General features: G+C 42.0%; 1 long non-coding RNA gene across 2 annotated transcripts in view; it reads left to right on the forward strand.

Moving 5' to 3' along the window:
• The window catches only part of LOC113961046, a 42,224-nt gene that overhangs the window by 14,028 nt on the left and 8,834 nt on the right, over positions 1-19,362 (forward strand). For both annotated transcript variants that reach the window (XR_003532177.1, XR_003532176.1), the window contains one exon: positions 5,970-6,105. This is a non-coding gene — a long non-coding RNA (uncharacterized LOC113961046). The remainder of the gene's footprint in view (positions 1-5,969; positions 6,106-19,362) is intronic.

Raw genomic sequence — 19,362 nt, forward strand, 5'->3', positions numbered from 1 at the left:
TTCTGTCACTCTTTAGATATAGACCTGAAATACTAAGCTTAAATTTATAGCCTCTTGAATAAGCCACAGGACTCTGTTTACTCATAGAGTAGAATTGGGTACAGTTCCAGCAGTTCTTCTGTGTGATCAGTTACTTTATCACCTTGATCAGTTCAGAAGATACAATAACTCTCTTTTTTAATACATCCTACTACAGTAGATTCTTTATCAACCTGCTTTGGATTTAATCACACTTCTGGGTCAGGAATCCTCTCCCCATCTGTCTCTTTCACATGCATGCAAACACATGCCTTCACAGGCATAAATGCCTGTGTGTTACTTTTTGACTTTTTGCAATTTTTACATTTTCTGGAGGAAAGACTGGGAGAGATAGGGAGCAGGTCTAGAGAAATGACAGCTCAGTTACAGCAGCTCTCTTTTTCCACTTCTAGTTTCCAGAACCAACTATCTATTTCCAAAAGTAATGAGGGGAGGAATTTCCAGCCATGGGAATGATGTTGCAGTGGCTACCTGGAAATTTGAGAATGTACCTTGCCTGCAGATTTTGGACTTTCAGCATTAACTGACTTCATAGCATTAGCTCAAGCCTGTTGTTCACTTTGTGAGGGTAACCTCTCCCATTCCATCCCGGGCACAATAGTTTAATCTGGTGCTTTGGTTTGGCTTCATTCCCCAAAATTTTTTTACAGCAGAGAGTAGCACCAGAGAGGTCAGTGAGATTTTCCAGGAAATTGTGAATAACAAATATCTCTCTCAGGTTCCTCCCAATGAACACCCTGCTGTGCAACTGGGAGCATTTCTTTCTGACCTCTCCTGCCTATAAGCTGTCCCTGGAGGTTTGCAGATCGATACTGTTGCTTAATGTACATGGAAAGGTTAGGCTGATTCTTATTCTCTGAAAAAAAAAATGCCACTAGATCTTTTCTAAAAGTATCTCAAACGATTTATCTCTGAGGTATTCTGTGCCATTGAGCTCTAAAACCTCCAAATATTTGTTTGGTATCTCTGATTATCCAACTAAAAAAAACAAAAACAGGCAAACCGAAACAATCCTGTAATATCTTTATGCAACAGTGAATGATATTAAGGTTGGAAAGGTGCATCTAAAAATGTTATGCAGTCTTAAATGATACAGAGAGTTAGTAGGGAAAGACTTTGTTACCTAGGCCTAACTTTTCTGTAGGAAAGGTGAGTCTCTGTATGTTGCTTCATATTTCTTTGCTTGTCCATGGCAAGCCTCATCACAGAAAACCAACAGCTTTGGGCCTGACCTAAAGCTCCTTGAGCACAGGACAAGTTCTCCCAGAGGACAAAGTCTATTCATTAGTCTCGTGGCAGCCCCTGTGAGCAGGAACATTTTTCACAAAAACAAAGTCTCAGGAATAGCTGTAGCATTGATCTCGTCACTGAGATTTGCTCTTGCATAATGGCTTTGTACCAACGGGTTTGGCTTTGGTAATAAGACCTCATGTGAAATCTCTGAATGTGAGTTTTACCCTGCAGTTCCTCAGTTTGACCAGCTGCCAGCCGAGAGTTACTTATTTTCTAGGATGAAGGTTGTTCAAAAGTAAACTTCTGGGCAGTTTTTATTTTGTTCCCTGCTGTTTTATAAAGATGCACCCCAGCATCTTCAGAAGTCACACACCAGTTGGCCAGGTGTGTCCTATAACATCGGGGGGGTCAAGGAGCAGAACCTGACATAAGCATGCCTGAGAACTCTTTGCCCTTTCCTCTACTTGGTAACATCTATTTTATTAGTTGCAACTTGCCTCCCAGTCCCTGAAATTCCTTTAAAATATTTGATCCAGAGCTGCACTGCTCCTAGCTCAACCATGGAATTATTTGCCATTTCTTTTTCTGAGATAAAATCCTATCTGTTCCTGTCTGCCTGCTGCTCCATCTGTCTGCCTGATCTGCTGCTTCATAATCTGGAAGGGAATACCTTTTGGGTTGTTTCTTATATATCTTGTAACCACTACAGAGCTTTGCTTGAAGGGGCCAAACTCATCTGTGATGGTGAAACTTCACTGACTGCAGGTAGTTTTAAGGAATGAATCAGATCTTCCCTTGGGACCACTGCAGATACAAAATGTGTCCCTGTGTGTACGAACAGTCCAAGGTGGGGAAGGGAATCAAAGGTAAGGTTTTGCAGAGACTCTTCCAGGACAGTAGTAAATCATACACTCACTGCTGCACTGCACAGAATGAGCTAAAGGAGAGCAAGAAAAATGAAGGAATATGCAATTCTGCCCACTTCAGCAGTTAGGCTTTTGTTAGAACACTCTTAAGCAATTACAAAGCTGCCAGGACTGTGTTTAATTAAATATATAAGTATTCATACAAAAATAAAACCCAAGCAACACTTACATCATGCCTACAAGGTGTTATTGTTCCTTTTATTTCTTACAGATGGACATTTTGTCAGGAAGAAACTTGCCAAGTGTTGTGAGAGAGAGAGGGAATGAGAGAGAGAAGGAGGTAGAGGGATGTGGTGAAAAGAAATATGGATGCTACAGGAAAAATGACAGCATTTGTATTTCAGAGAGGCAAGCAAAGTACAGTGCGCATGTGACAAGGAAGTGTGACTCGAGTTCCCTACTTCAGGCTTCACTGAAATTCCCCAGTACTTACGGGAAAACAGATGACAGAGTAATTAGAGATGGTGCACATAATTTATCATCCATGGTCTTGAACTTCCTGTAGCTGATTGGAATGACCAGATGATTTTTACTAGTAGACTAGTAGAGGGGGGAAGGGGAGGAACATAGCTAAGTAAAAATAATAATTCTTTATTTGCTTAGTATCATAGAATGATTTGGGTTGGAAGGGACCTCAAAGATCATCTAGTTCCAATGGCCTGCCATAAGCAGGGATGCCACCCTGTAGATCAGGTTTCTGATTCAATGAATCCTGAATCTTAAAACCCCAAAAGACAAAAACCCATTCCTGCAGATGTTCGGGTGAAGGGAGACACAGCCAGCCAGCACCTGTGGCTCTGCTGCTCTTTCTGGGACAGGATTTGCACACCCAGGAAAGTATGGGGCTGCTTTTGCTCCCAGTGGAAGAAGAGTCCAGCTGTCTACAATGTCATGGGCACACTAAGTCTTGGCCTACAGGTCAGGCAGGTTCCTGAAGGGCTGTGTCCCCATGGAGTTGTACAGGCTGATGAATTCTTCCTAGTGGAAAAGCTGGCACAAGGTTTGATCCTGGGCTTTTTTTGGCATTAGTGAGACCAGTGAAAAACTTGCATATAGCCAATATGTTAGACTGTCATTAGCGTGAGGCGGGATATTCAGGGACAAAGTAGTGCAGTATATATTTTATATCCTCTTGGTTAACTTTTGTCAGAAACACGGGTGCCTTCACAGAGAGTGATATTTTCTGAAATGTTACTGTGCCGCATGAGGCAGCCAAGATGTGTCCTTCTCAGCTACTGGTAATGCAAAGTATTTTGAGTTCACTAGGCAAAACAATTTTTAATGGCACTCAAATCCACCAGGTGCTGTCTAGAAATCATATCCACCTAACCGTGCCATTGTTGGGGGAGTTTTCTTTTGCCCTGGGACGGGGACTAGTTCTGTTATTGCAACTCACTATTTGCAGCCTGCAAGAGTTGCAGGTGCCATGAGTCTGTGATGACTCTCAGGCACAGTAAAGCTCAGTAAAGGAGGGGTTTTGCTATAAATGCTGGAGTCCTGGCCTGAGTGCCATTGCAAAGGAAGATGATGACCCCAAACTGATATGGTCTGTATGCGAGGCTTTCTCATAATTTTACATGTGCTTCATTTCCCCCCATTACCTATAAGAGTGTGAACCTACAAAGGAAGGGGATATTTTGACAGCAGGGGATTGTGACCTGGGCATGAGGCTTTCTCAGTCCTTAGAAGGGAGAAATAAGAGAGGTTAAGATGAAGTAACAGTTGGATTTTTCTTTCACTCCCTAAATCTGTGGCTATAGTTTTCAGAGAGGCTAAAGGAATTAAGTATGCATTTCTTTTTCAAGTGAAAAGTCCAAATCTCAGACCTAAGCCTAGAAGGCAAATGTTTCACTTGCTGTATTTTAGCCTCAGAACTGATCATGTGTTGAGTTTATACAAATCCCTTTATTACCTGAACAATGCCATGGTGTTCATTATCCTAGTAACAGACTCTTATGTTAATTTACAAAGAGAAAAAATTGGGGACATCCATAAGCTCCTACACAGAAGGACTGATGAGGAAACAACTTGGTGTTGGGTGTGCTTTCTGTGTTTTCCTTAGACTGTCTCAGGTGGTGGCTGTAGAATGAGAATGCTCCACTGATAAACACTTGTGAATGGTGGGGGAAAGACTCTCATTTCAGGTGCAAATCTGATAGCTTCCCATTCGGATTGAGGGAGAGGATTAGTTACCTTCACCACGCTCCTCTCATACCTCCATCCACCCCCCAACTTCAGGATCTATATCCGAACCCTCCATCTGAACCAAAAGGCTTTATCTGTCCCTTAGTGAAACATCTTTTATTTGCCAACTTGTTTTTCCCACAGACTCCCGCTCCCTTTTGTGTTTGCGCTAATGTTCTGAATGTCTACACCGCGTAGCCGATGATTATTTGTGAGACAGAGTGAGTTAATGCAGATTTGCAAGCTGTTCCCATTTGTTAAATGTCAGAAAAACACATGCAAGTCACTGGCTTTAGCACTTAGCTGCCAGCTGGCTCTTCTGAAAGGAGGGGACAAATGACAGTCTATCAAACAGCATGCTTTCAAAGAAAGAGGAGACCTGTTCCAGAACTGCAGCTTCAGAGGCTCTTTTAACAACATAAGCAAAACTGGGAGCCAACCTCATTTTTTCCCCCTGGCTGTAATGAACACATAGCTTAGCGACAGCATTCCCCCACCCCCAGTAAAAATGTACTGGAATTACAAAGCTTATGAGGAAAACAAGTGTCTTTTTTTTTTCCTTCTCCCTCCTTTTTCCTTAAATTCTTATTTATTTTTATTTATTTATTGATTTAATTTTGGCTCAAAAGTAAGACTAAAAATGTCAAAAGGGAAAGGAGTGGGGTTCTGAGATCAGTCGCAAATCTCACAAGATTGCAGGAAACTGTGCCAAATTGAAGTGTTTATCCATGGGTAAGTGCCCAGTGTAGATTAACATATTTTAATTATGGTCTCCGGGTTTGCTGCGCTCCCCGAAGGATACATGGTTTAGGCCTCACTGGTGAGCCAAAGTTGTCGGGGAGGAGGGGGGGGATTATTTTTGGTTGTGCATGCTGATGGGGAACGCTGTCCTCGCTGTGCCCAGAGTGCCGGGACGTGCAGATCTCCTGGAGCAGCTGCCTCAGGAGCAGTGGCGGCAGTGCCGGTGTCCCTGTGCCACCCGACATGCTCCAACCCTGACCCGGAGGCCGCCAGCGCAGGGGCCGGGGCACAGCTCTGCTTCCCGGGGTGATGTCCACCGGGACCCCCGACATCACCCGCTCATTAGGATGTCTCTGAACAGCTGTCATGTGGTGCTGACTTTTTGTCACAGCTGACAGCGGTGAGATTAAAGCAGGTAGCCCGAGGCTGGAAAACTCTGTGTTTTGTTACGAAGCCCTGAGTCATCTAGTCCCCTGTTATAAATATTAGGTGTCAGATTTGGATTCACAGAGTCACTCGTAGCCTTGGGTAGATCCCATTACACAAATGGTCCAATTTATTACAGCAGGACTATTTGTATACAAGATTGCCATCATTGTCAAGATGTCAAAATCTGGCCTCGCATGTTTAATGCTTCATAATTAACAAGCTGCACCGTGCTAGTGAACATCTTCCAATTACAGAATAAGATTTTGAAATAAGTGGTCAGTTCACAGAGTTTTCTCTGGTTAAAACTCACTGCCAGTTAGGACAGGGCTTTGGGAAGAAAGAGTGTGGTTCAATGCAAGGCCCATCTTTTCTTCCCTGTTCTTATTTTAAGCTGAATATCCGATTTCCTTCTGATAGGTGAAAGAGGAAGGCAGAACTATGAAGAAGGTGATTCATGCTGCATACCTTGCAGAAGAAGGAGATCCCTTCTGCTTATCTCTATCACTGGAAGGAGCCCGAGTTCAGTGCTACCTGATGGAATGGGAAAAACTAGGTGAGATGAAACCTTTTCCAATGGCAAACAGTGCCAGCAAAGCTCATTGCTCTATTCCTCATAAATTTATCTCTGGATCACTCCCAAAGAAGGAATTTGGTGCCAAATATACATTTAAATTGTCATCTGAACCACACCTCCTTTCAGCTGTTTAATCTATGGGAGTCATAAACTCTCTGGGTGTCTATGCTTTTACTCTGAAAACATACCCTGGGCACCCCCAAATTTGAACAGTGGTTTGGCTAACTCTAGCCTAAATCCCGGTGAGATCCATGAATTAGGCAAAGTTAAGCCTCTGAATCTGATAGGTACAATTTGAACCACCCCTCATGTCCTCAAGTTCAGCACAAGGCCTTACTTTACTCAAGGCCCCTTTCATAGATAAAAAAGGTCTAGCTATTTAAACGAAAAAGTGAGATATCCCAGGTTCCGGGCTGTCCTCATTCAGATGAATATGAAATAAGAGACTTCAATTGCTCTAAACTTCTCATTATAGTCTCAAACTCGAGACTTTGAGACTGTCTGGGGAAAAGGGCTATAAAAGTTATTGTTCTGCAGCTGGAGGAATCTAACCCCATTTTGAATTTTGAATGCCCAGGGTCTTCAGAGCTATGTCCACGGAGATATTCAGAGATATTTAGGCACCCAACTGCTCTTAGTCTCAGTGCCTTCATCAATAGAGATCACAGTCAGCTTGGATTTAAAGCGTAACAGAAAATGAAAGCACCAAGCAGTATCAGCCTGTGGAGAGAGTGAGAAGACAGTTGTTAATCTGAAAATTTCCTCCACATTAGATTCTTATTATCTTTCCTTTTGCACCATAAACTGTTCCCTGCAATTGTGCTTGGGATCATTCAACTGAAAAGAAAAGCTCCCCTGTCCATCTGCCTGGCAGGACTATCCAAAGGTACCTCCTTTTCTCCTTCCCTTCCTCGGATCTGGCTGGCAAAGCTTATCAAACAGAGCGTTATGATGTGGTAGTCTCTCCAAACCTCCAAAATCTGACTCTGAGATAGCTGAATTTGTTTCAGGTTAGCATATGGCACTGCTGCATTTTTAAGTGGCTTGAGAATATTGTTAGGGAAAGACCAAATTCAGCAGCCTGGTGGAGCTGGAGTTGCCTCAGATCCACATCAGAGACCCAATGAGTACAGAGACAGAGCATGCATTCCCAGCAGGCACACAAACACATATATTCACCATAAGTATTTATATAGAGGTGGATCCAGATCCATACACCTCATACACACAGAGAGCACTCGCACAAACACAGACAGCACCAACAACCCACCACATCCCCCCTTTCTCGGCACAAAATATGCCCATATGGATAAAATATGGATCCACCAGTAGCTGGGCTCAGACACTCAATCTGACCAGTAGCTGCCTGTGAATCCCAATCTCCCCCATGTTGCTGGCACCTGGACATAGGAGGTCCTGAGCCTGCAGCCCCCTTCCAGGGTGGTACAGGCACCTTGCACACAACATCACAGACACACACACACACAGAGGATCCAGACAAGAGCACCGGCCAGTCCTATTTACACACAGCTGTCTGTTTTGTCCCCTTTCCTTCCAGTTTTCCAACATTTGACTCTCTCAGTCCTCTCTTTCCCACCTTTTTTTGTTCTCGACTTCCTCTAAACATCCCATAGTAAGTCTCATTCTACCCCAAAACACTCTTCCCAAAAGTGTCACTGGGTAGTAACCCTTCTCTGTACCTGAGGGGCTCCAGAGAGCAGCTCTTGTGACTCACCATTGTGTGGTGATGCTCCTTATGGGCAGCCCTGAAATGAGACATGACAGAGGTGCATTTCTTTCCTGAAGTTATTTGGGTCCTCCCCCTCCCCATTATTATGCCCTGGGCTCCTCTATGTGTGTGTAGATGAGCCTTTTATCTCACAACCTGACAAATACCTGCTTTATGTGAGATATTTTTGTTGCACAAGTAGATCCTTCTCTGTCTCTGAGGCATATAAACTCTGTCATACTTGTTACACAAAGAGCATTGGGGTGAGTAAGCCCTTTCCTTTCATTTTCTTGAAGAATGTCAGGCTCAGACTTAAGCAGTAAATGCTGGTAACAGCAGCATGTGCTTCGTGTGGGCAGATGGTGAGACAAGACCAGTCTGGTAAGTTGAGTAGGGTGTAGCCTGTGTCACCATGTGAAGGTGACAGCATCCCCACTTGGCAAAAAAGGTTATTAGTGCTAGATTTTTCTTGGGATATCACTGTCTTTGAGTAACACTAACAAAATACTTCGACAGTTAAGGGTGTCAGACATGTACAGACATCTCATTTTTAAGAGCACACAAGACTCAGACTTTCAAGGATGCTTAGATTAAAGATCAGCAGACACAAAGGAAGGTTTTCAAAAGTGTTTATGTGTTTCATTTCCATTAACTTCAGCAGAAGACAAGCATCTTAACTTCAGTTATCACTTATTAGCATCTTTAAGTATCTAGATGTCTTAAAAAACTTGTCTGAGAACTGCTATATAGACAGTGTCTCATTTTAAAAATGACCACTAAAAAGTATTTCTGGTAGAGCATCTAGTAGTTACATTGTTGGTGTCATAAAGCAATGCTTTTTCTGCCAGAGTTCTTTCTCAGGCACATGGTGGGATTCTTGGAGTTGTGCTGTTCATGGTCAGGAGTTGGATTCAGTGATCCTTGTGGGTCCCTTCCAGCACAGGATATGCTATGAGTGCTTTTTCTCTGGAACAGTTATCACAGAATCACAGAATGGGTGAGGTTGGAAGGGACTGCAGTGGGTCGTCTGGTCCAACCTTCCTGCTCAAGCAGGGTAATCCCAGAGCACCTGGCACAGGATGGTGTCCAGATAGTTCTGGAATGCCTCCAATGAGGGGGACTCCACACCCTCTCATTGCTTCATGTCCTGTTGTTGGGCACCACCAAGCAGAGCCTGGCTCCATCTTCTGACACCTCCCTGCAGATACTTATAGACATTAATGAGACTTCCTCTCAGTCATCTCTAATAAACTGGATTTTTAGACATGATGAGAGACACAATAAATGTGGCAGAAGACTCGAGAAGAGACAAAATCAAAAACAATGTCCAACTTTCAATTCATCCTGAATCCTGTTTTATCAGCATGGCAAGATATGCTTTAAGGCTGGATGGTGGTAAAGTACAGTTTAGGGATGGAAACACTATTTTCCCATTTTACTACTTCCTGTGTTCATTGAGGAAGGTCATCCTGGGCATTTGTGTTCAACACGCCCTGGAGTGCTGTACATTGAACCAGCTCTGAATGAGGAGGCTGCAGGACCTTGGTTTACCAGCACTAGGCTGGGATGACCAGTCTGCTCCCACAGCCAGAACGAGCCTCTCCTCGGGTGGTGATGCTGCAGTGCAGACACTCAGCTATTTCGGAGCCAATTTAAATCTCTATCTCACAGTGATGTTTTATGCAGAGCAGGCTTATGCTTAGGGCCGGATACAGAGCCCACAGAAATGGATAGGATGCTTTTGACTGTGCTTCAGCGAACTCCATCTAAATCATTAAATTCTCCCCACCTCACTTCCCTTCCTTGAAACAAGGATAACCACCTTTTTCTTAACACAGTACCCGTCTTGCTCAACACAACAGATCTCTAATCATACAGGGAGGAAGAGAAGAGAGGGGAAGGAAGGGCAGATGGTATCATCCTAATGCAAATAATAAATAATCAGATTAATCCCTGCATCATGACAAGAGTTTCATTAGGTGCAGAACTAGGGAAAAACACTGCTGTGTTCCCTGGGAGCAAGTCAGAGGGGGACGTGATAAAAAGTGCTCCCATGCTTGTTTTCTTTTCTTATTTTCTTTTATCTTTTTTATTTTTTTAACTTATTCTCATTTGCTTTTTACTGGGGGTAGAGCAATGCAGAAGGGCAAAACCATAAAATTATGGTGTTGGAAATCAAATTCTGTGTTTAAGAGATTTTTGTCAGCATCTTATGAGCAGGGTGACCAAATGCTCACATTGTAGGGGTCTTGTTTTCGTGATCTGCATCCATATGTCACACACTTAATCAGAGAGGCACGACTGTGGACTGAAGCAGACAGACCTGAAATGTCAGTGCTCAGGTAGGAGGAAAGTCCTCTTTTCCCTGACTTCTTTAGCTGAAATGTTGAGCGTTTTGCACTGCTATTGCTGCTTCTTGGTTGGACTGTTTCTATTTCCGCAGTGTCCTCATGCCTGTCATTGCCTGGATCTGGTTCAATAAACACATTAGCCACATCTGAGAGTACAAATATTTCTTCAGAGGCTTAAATGTCTATTTGAACATGTGATTGCAGTAACTGCACATGCAGTCAGAGTCAGCGCTGTACGCAGCATCAGTACTGACATGTCTGAATTTAGGAGGATCCCACATAAGAGGAGGAACTATACCAGTGTCAAATGGCAGGGAATGCAGGCTGGCTGTATTGATGGTCTGCCTGAGGCAGTCCTGTAAGTCACATCAGAGGTCAGGTGGGATTGCCAGTCACTTGAAAACCCTCCATGCTCATCATGCCCACCCTGTGGCTGTGCTTCTCCCGAGCTTGGCTGTCCGGCTACCTGCTCTGGACCACAGGCTAAGGGTGTCACCTCCTGCCTTTTTGATGTAGCACTGGCACTGGGATGCCATGCAGCAAAAGGCCCATGGTGGCATTTGTTGCCATACTGCAATCCAGAAAGTCAGTGTGGAGAAGATTTACCATCAGCAAACACACTACGAGAAGAAACTCATCTGTGCTCATCTTCCCAACAACACTCTCTTCTTTTGCACTTCTGAAATAGGGGGTTTCTTCTGGTGCAACTGCTGCTAGTCAACACACACTTTCACAAACAACATGAACTGAGCAAAGTGAGCGTTTAATATCTGCAGAATGATTTATAATGTGCTTTACAGAAAAGTTTTCAGCAAGTCTGAATTCTCTATTAAAAGCTGCTTGCTTCATTACAGAGTTACCAAAATAGGCAAAGAAAATATTCCTTGCTTATCCCAAGACTCCTTAACTCCTGACAATTTTAATAAATCAAGGAACATTTATAAGTACTAAATGTTAAATGTGTATTCACAGTTAATTTTTAATCAACTAACAACGGTGATGTGTTAATTGAATGCCATTAAGAAACCATAACTTGATGCATTAGCTATTTTCCTATGCAGAGGAACTTTTCCCAAGGCTTCCAGTTGTTGCCCAGGCTGCTTTTGTAAAAAGAAAAAGTATTTTAAATGTGTTTAGACCTGGACTATTCAAACCCTAAAACCGAGCCAAGTTCACAGGGTTCACTGAGGTTTGTAGTTCTATGAATGTGAGCTGAATTTAAAACAAGCCTGGGCTAAGTTTCAAGTTATCTTGTGCCTTAAGGTATGACTTACAACCTACAAAGTGATCATGTAGGCTCGACATGTAGACTCCTGGCTTCAGTATGAATTGCTTAATTTTTGGGATGTCAACCAAAAGATCAAACTCAGAAGGGTGACATTCACCCGTCTCTGAGACTTGTGAAAGAAACTTGCTATTTTTTCATCTGCCTTATCAGGTGGATCCTCGTTGGTGTTAAGTTAATGCGGCTGTGGCACTTTTATTCCAAATGAGAATTTGCACTAATGCCTTGATCACACATCTCCTGGATGCAGTGCAAATAGCTGAAGAAGATGCTGCTCTCTGTTCTGCCCCATCTATTCCCTTCTGCTCTCACTGGCCTGCAGGAGGGACTGTTTGTGTTGCCCACTTGACTCTTTTTTTTGGTGAAAGCAAACTGGGTTTGCTTAACCTGTTTAATTAGGAGTTCTTTACTAACCTGGTTGAATCTCAGTGAAGACAGGCACTCTTCACAGAAGCAGCTGAGAGAGCAAGTCTTGTGGGACAACAACTTCTGGCAGAGCAAATGGGAATGGACTGAGGCTAATCCTTTGGTACAGATAGAAAAGAAGGTGGTGAAGCCCCCAGAATCCCTTCTGTACATAATCTTTGCATGGATGTTTTACATATTTCACCAGGCTCTGAAGTAAGTCTGATCAGAAATGCAAGGAGGAAAGGGGGAGGAGAACTGTGAGACAAAAACAGCTAAGTTATAAATATCTCTATTTTTAGATACTCAGATGAAATTTGCTATGGGGGTTTTTAGTGATGGTAATCAGGAGAAGAATGAAGGGCATCAGTAAAGATGATTGAAACCTATCCAACAAAAATAATCTACTGCAGTTGGCTCATTTTCTTTCTGATGTTGTGCTCAATGAAATGAATTTAAACTGTTTATTTTACAATTAACATGCAATGTGCATTTCTGAAGTAATTTATGAGAAACAATTTTCTTTTTATGTGGGGCTGCAGCAGACAGAGAGCAGAGCTTCAGTTCACAACAGCAAGGTGAAGCTCCAGGGAGGGAGAAGGTGCTTTCTCATATATGAATTTTGCCACTCTCCAGATAAGTTGTGTGCCCTTTCATGTGTTTTTACCACAATAACCTCAGGGTGCCAGGAGGGGAAGCTGGAGGAGGAGGATGAGGGATGGCTCATGGGCACCTAGTACTTGCAGTGTTGCAGAGAGCATCATCTGTTCCATGAAAGTCAGAGTACAATCAAGGCAGACATTTGCTATTAGGTTAGAAACAGGTTGAAGCCGAAATGTGGGAAACTCTGTCTCATGAGAGGCCAGAGCCACACATTGCTGAGTTCCTGAGACATTTGTGTGCTGTATATCCAGGCCTCTTCTGTGGAGCCGCAGCTGCCACATGCAGTGTGTGTGACTGGAGGAGGCAGAGGTAGCACTGTCCTTTCTCATAGTCCCACCTGTAAAACGCTTTATACATGCTGCATTAATAACCATTATCCATCCCCATTCTCCAAAGTGCTGTCAGCAGCATGGATGAGCTGATGATCTGGGCATTATCCTGAGATTTCAGAGTGTAAGGTTTGGTTCCTTACTCTGTTATATATTTCCTCTGTGACCATGTGCAGGTTGCGTCCGAAGGGAAATATACTGGGTTGTAAAAGGATCTTGAATCTTGAAGATAAAGTCTTAACAAGAGTCAGTGGCTGGAAGCCAGGCAAATTCAGATGGGGAAAAAGGTGCACATTTATAGTGGAGAAGGGAATTAACTCTCAGAACAAACTACAGAGATGAGGGAAATTCTCTTGCTTTTGATGTCTTCAGTTCAAAACTGAAATGTAAATGTAGCCAAATACAGAAGTTTAAGCAAAAGCAAATGACTGGGTTTAGTACAGTTATAATTCTGTGGCAGTAAATAGCTGATGGTATCCAAGTGGTTAGACTAGGTGAGCTAATACTCTTTTTCCAGGCTTTAAAATTCCCGAGCCTATAGCACAGGAGAATTTCTGAAAGACTGTGGCCAGTTCTCAACTCAACAGTTAAACTGAACAAGTATACCTCCATAGGAAATAGATGGCATGGAATCCATCTCACTCCACTTAGGTTGACTAAAAGTAAGGTACCTGATAATTAGTTATCAAGGTTTTTGCTAAAGCTGATGGCAAATGTTGGCAGATGCCATGAATGTTTCAGCTGCCAATAATGGACCCTCTGGTCATGCTCTCTCCATCACCTAGAAGTTGGATGAGATGAATTCCAGCCTGTGCACCCCTAGCTCAGATGTTTAGCAGCTGTACTGTTACCTTCAGTCTTCTAGTCTCATAACACCTCTCCTTCTATTTATCACTGTTGCAAAACAATCCTACATTTCATACCCATCTCAAGATGACTTTCACTTTACCAAAAGCAAGACAGAGCCTGCAGATTAATTGCCCTCTGAAGATGTTTACCTCTTTCTATTATCTGTGATGGAGCCTAGGTGTCTAGCTCAGACCTAAATAATTTTCTGCCCCAAATGGTAGGTACAGCGTTGTAAGAAATTGATAAAAACCCACTGTGTTTCATCCTGGCTATGTTTGAATTTTAAGAGGTGATTTTGCAAGGAAATCTGAGATTTACCCAGCTGAGTGGAAATATGCATATATTAAAAAGAGGAGGGAGAGGAGTACCTCATGTAACTTCAGCTGTCAAGAAGTTGTAACATTAGTGTCTGAGGCCAGTCATGTTGGGCTGACACCTCTAGAATTGATGTCACCAGTCCCAGATGCCTGTCCCCAGATGAAGTCAACCACTGTGCAAACCAGGCGAAATTTACTGACTTCAAACAGCTTTCTACTGATCTGCCTCAGAAAAAGAAAAGCATTGCTTTATTTGGCTGATCAAGGAATTGGAACTAGGGACCAAATTCAACTTCAATTTTTTTTAGCCAGCATGCCAATTAAGGAGCATTCCTATATTGGCTGCTTAGGCAGGGATATAATAGGCACCTTCAACCCAAAAAGATCAGAGTCCCCTTCTCAAAGAATAACTTCTTCTCTTTCTCTGTTTCAACTGTAAAGAAATACAAGGGTGACCAAGACCTAACTTACAGCAATTAACTAAGTATATAAAATTAGAGAGTACAAATCTGTACTGAAAAATCTTAAAAACCACACCAACTGAAATTTTGTGCCTCATCTGTTATAATTTTGTTGACATTGCTGGAATAAATATGTGTTTCAAAGATTGCTCAAATCTCTGTATGTAAAGATATTTATACATTCATCTGTAGATATTTGTATGTTTATTTATATGAATATTTATGTAGTCATAGACACAGTCATATAGATCTCTCACCAAGCGATCCTCAAATTTGGTGCTGTCAAAGAAAAGCAGTATTACAAAAAGAATTAAGGGTAAGTTTCATGAGGTAGCAGTTTAGGTCCCAATCCTGTGAACACTTTTTGTATATTAACAGCATTACAGGGGAATTCATGGTAGCAATTATGTAATTAACTTATTCTATATGACACTAGATCTCATCAGACTAGCCAGGGCACTGGCTATATTACATTCAGCCATAAGTCATATAGAGGAAAATCATAAAAAAGTACTGCTAGATGGACTACTGTCTCAGTGTGGAAATTTCCAGTAGCATTCTGTGTGGTTGGGCATCTTTGTTGTGTTTTTTGGCTGGTCACCCTTTTCCTATCTGAGGTAGCAGATGATAATCCAACGTATCTGCTGGCAGAGACATTTAAATGTTGTTTTGTTTATGATCCTCTGTGGTGTCTTCCATTTCATAAGTTTAATTGATGTTCTCTCCTCAGGGCAATTATCTCTGCAAGACTCACCTCAGTCAGTTACAGCCTTAAATTCACAGACTGCCCCCAGGAATGAACATGTATCTCCACCCATGTGACCTCTGTGAGAAGCAACAAAGCAAATTTCCAAACTAATTCTCTCATCCCCTTCAACTTCTCTGTGGTCTACAAGGGAAGGGTAAAATTTCTTCTTCCAGTGCCTGAGATGCAGTTTCTTTTCCTCCAGCATCTCTACCCCTCAGCATCAGATCTTTTCTCGTTGTAGAACACGTTATCATGGCAGCCACGTGTTCCTGGAACTCCTTGAACAGAATGGTCTGCTTTGATTTCCTCACTCAACTGGAAGAGATATCTGGATCTACGATGGGGAAAAACAGCCAAGCAACCACTTTTTGGAAAATCAAGGAAAGATGTGGTTTTAGCAGTTGGCATTTCACCCCCAGACTACCTATTTTTGCCCCAGGTACAATCTTCACTGACTCTACCATGCTTGTGTTGCTGTACACCCAAACCAAAATCATTGGGAGAGGGAGGTATTTTCCACAAGTGAGCAGTGGATGTGCAGATTGCTGGACATCAGAAGGGAGTTAGGAGCACTTGAGCCCAAGATTCAGGAGCGTGTCTGTCTCTATGTAGTGGGTAGGATATAATTTTATCTGTACGGTCAATTGACTGTAACAGAGCATGGGTTGCAATTTTTTCCACCTACAAAAGCAAGATTTAATACTGGTAGGTCCTGGCATGCCTGAGCATTTCAAAACACATGTTAAAGGTCCACAAGAGTTAAGCAGATGCCCACCTAACAGTATGGGTATTTTCCACAAAGCTCAAGGTCTTTCATTTGTGGAATAGTACAGGTATGCTGATGGCAAACTTTGATTATCCCTAATCCTCTTTTGTCTGCAGGGGAATAAATCAGGAGGAACGTGAAGCACACAGCAAAGGAATTTTTTTTTTTTTTTTTAGACTGAGGAACATTGTGCTGTATATTCCTTACCCAGCAAAGTCAGGGATAAGTAGATTTTACCTTGGTTTGCATCTTCACCCAGAAAGCTGTGGATAAACTGCCAGGTCTCACTGCCCCTGATGGGAAGAAGGAAAAATGTCTCTTCCTGGTATTAGATTTTCTAATATTGCTTGTCTGACAAAAGTTATTTTGTCCTGGCTTCGTGCCAGTGAGATGAAGCTTAGGTTCATTATGAACTCTTTTCCTGTGTCCCTTATTCTTCGGCAGTGATATTAACAGATATAAAATACTGTGGTTTGGATTTAAAAATAACCTTCTGTTTTCATCCACCTTTCATGCTTGAAAGGAAATTTGTAAATTGTCAAGTTGACTTAATTTTTCCTGTGGACTTGCACCTATTTGCTGTAATAAGAATTTCCCCCTTGGGTTTCACTCATCTCCAGTGTGTGGCAGGAAAAAGGGATTAGGATTGTATTTGTCTTCTTTCTGAAGCCAATACCCTTTCAGCAAGTCTGCTATTAGTTCTGGCTGCCAAAACAGCATCTTAATGCCTTACCTGAGAGTCAAGTATATTATATTAAGTTAACTTTTGCCTCTGCTGACTTTCCGCTTTCTATTTACTTTGGAATCCTCACTCCTTATGGAGTTTACTATTGTTTTATGTGCACTCAAACCTGTATTATGCTCTTTGGTTCCTTCTGCTAACCTGGAAAAGAAATGGGGAAGGAGTCTTGGGGCTTCTTCCTTCTCCAGTAATGGCTCATTTTAATGAGTTTATCCTCTGATTTGGAGAGACTCTTAACCCTTTGGCACCAAGAGATGGGATTTCTTGACACTAAGTGCTCTGCAAATGCGTTTTTGTCAGAGCTATGGACCATTGGTACCTGGGGGGATTTACACAGCACTTAGCAGACCCATTTATTTGCAATACAAAATAATGTTTTGTTTACAGCATCCTCCTTGCAGGGCATTGGTCATAAAGCGCCTCTTTCCAGCTGCAAATTATCAATAATCCAGGGTTTGGGGTTTTTTTTCTCATTTTTTTGTCATGGTGTAGAAGATCTCTTATGTCTTGTGTTAGGAAGAAGGATGTGCCTGTGTGAAGTTCCATGTGGAGATTTTTCCAAGGTGACTTGCAGTTTTGGGAGGTTTTTAAGTTCAAGCTCACAGACAGCTACCTCCAGTACATAAACTGGATGGGCACTGTGACCCACCTCTGACCATCACAGATTGTCAGTGAAATGTCTGTCACAGTAATTTAGAACTTGGCCATCAAAAGGGAAATTTTTTCTGTCCACAAACTAGTAACATCTATTGTTCTACCTGAAAAATCAACTATAAGCTATTCTACTACAGCAATTATCTATTTTGCTAAAGGATGTAAGTCAAAGTTGAGCAGTCATGGTTTTTTTCCAAGGGAAGGCTGAGTTTTACATTCCTTCTGTCCAGCGAATTGGGTTATTTTTCTGGTGTATAGCATCACTTTATCTACTGATGGAAAATGTATCAATAAATTAGATAGATAGGTCAAAGTATTTTAATATTTTCTGTCTATAATTTTGTCAATGGATTAAATCGATTTTTTTAAGTGATCATGAGTTTTATTAGTTTCCTTTTTTTTGAAGGTGAGCGAACTGACACAAAGAAAATTGATGTAATTTTACCTAAGGGGATACAGTCTAAGTATTATAAATGTAGGTATCATTTTATATTGTCTTTGGCACTGCAACATCCCCATGTGGATGTTGTGGATGTGTCTGGATGTGACACAGCCGGACACAATGGGCACCTGAGCTGCTCACTGGGAACCCTCACATATTTTCACCTCAGCAATGCATGTACTGTGAATTCATTCATAGTTAGATCCTTATTTGACTTTTTCTCCCAACATATATTTAATCTGGAATGTGGGCATGTAGCAAAACAAAATTTAAAAAACCAGCCAACAACCAACCAAAACCATTGATCTTTCTTTTCTTTTAGGACAAGAAAATAAATGAACTTATTACTGCCTGTAGGGGATTTCCAGTAAATCTACTTAAGTAAGAAAAAATATATATATATTTTACTAAAATTTATCTTTCCAAACCAGATTAATATTTGTTTATTTGAGATTTTTGTACCAAAAGTTTCATTAAAAGTGTTCAGCTGTAATTTCATTTGCCTAAGTTAATTTCTCCTTTCACAATAGAAAAATGGGATAGTAGGTGGATGAAGACAGGAAGAAAGGGATTAAAAATAATGGTGGAGGGAGGAAACGTCCACTTAAAAAAGGGAACTTTTTCCAGGGAAACAAATCATTAGGGGGCAAAATACTTTTCAAAGAGTCACAGAATGGTTTGCGTTGGAAGGGACCTTAAAGATTATCTTGTTCCAACCCCCTCCCATGTGCAGGGACACCTTCCACTAGACCTGGTTGCTCCAAGCCCCATCCATCCTGGCCTTGAACACTTTCAGGGATCAGGCAGCCACAGCTTCTCCAGGCTGGTTGCTCCACTGCCTCACCATTCTCACCATCAAGAATTTCTTCCTGTTAGCTTCCTAAACCTACTCTCTCTCATTCCCTAATTTTAAAAAGGAGGCAGATTCGTTAAAGGCTTTTTTTGTTTGAAAAATTTTGTGTTACTTTACTTTTCCTTCACTGTTGATTTCATCTATATCTCAAAACCTTCCCCTCCTGCTGGCTCCTGATCCTGTCCTGCTGCACTGTGTAAGCAAGCTGGGCTTGGATAGACACTGACTACTCTTGCTCATCACATCTTGTCTGCTGTGTTTTTATTGAGCTGATCCTTGCATAGCCTGAAGTCTTGCAGACTCCGTGCTGCAGGAGGATCAGTGAATGTGGATGGTTCTGTACCAAAGTGTTTAAACTGCAGCATTCTGTACTGAAAATTAACAAGAACAATGATAATCATTGCCCAGACCAGTAGTGTTTTTAAGTGATAGGCTGATATACCTAACTTTGGAGGACTTTTTTTGCCTGGGTTTAGCAACTACTTGTTATGGGTTTGGAAAGACGGATAGCTCCCAGTTTTGGGGCTTGCTGCTTCATGCACCATCTCCAAGCAGGATCAATCCCTGCATGTCAGCATTTCCACAACCTGACAGTAATCAATGTGCATTTTAATTAGATCAGATACTCTCTATTTTTTTTTT

The sequence above is a fragment of the Neopelma chrysocephalum genome, unplaced genomic scaffold (genome assembly GCF_003984885.1).
Source record: "Neopelma chrysocephalum unplaced genomic scaffold, ASM398488v2 Primary Assembly neopelma1_97027, whole genome shotgun sequence".
Lineage (NCBI taxonomy): Eukaryota > Metazoa > Chordata > Aves > Passeriformes > Pipridae > Neopelma > Neopelma chrysocephalum.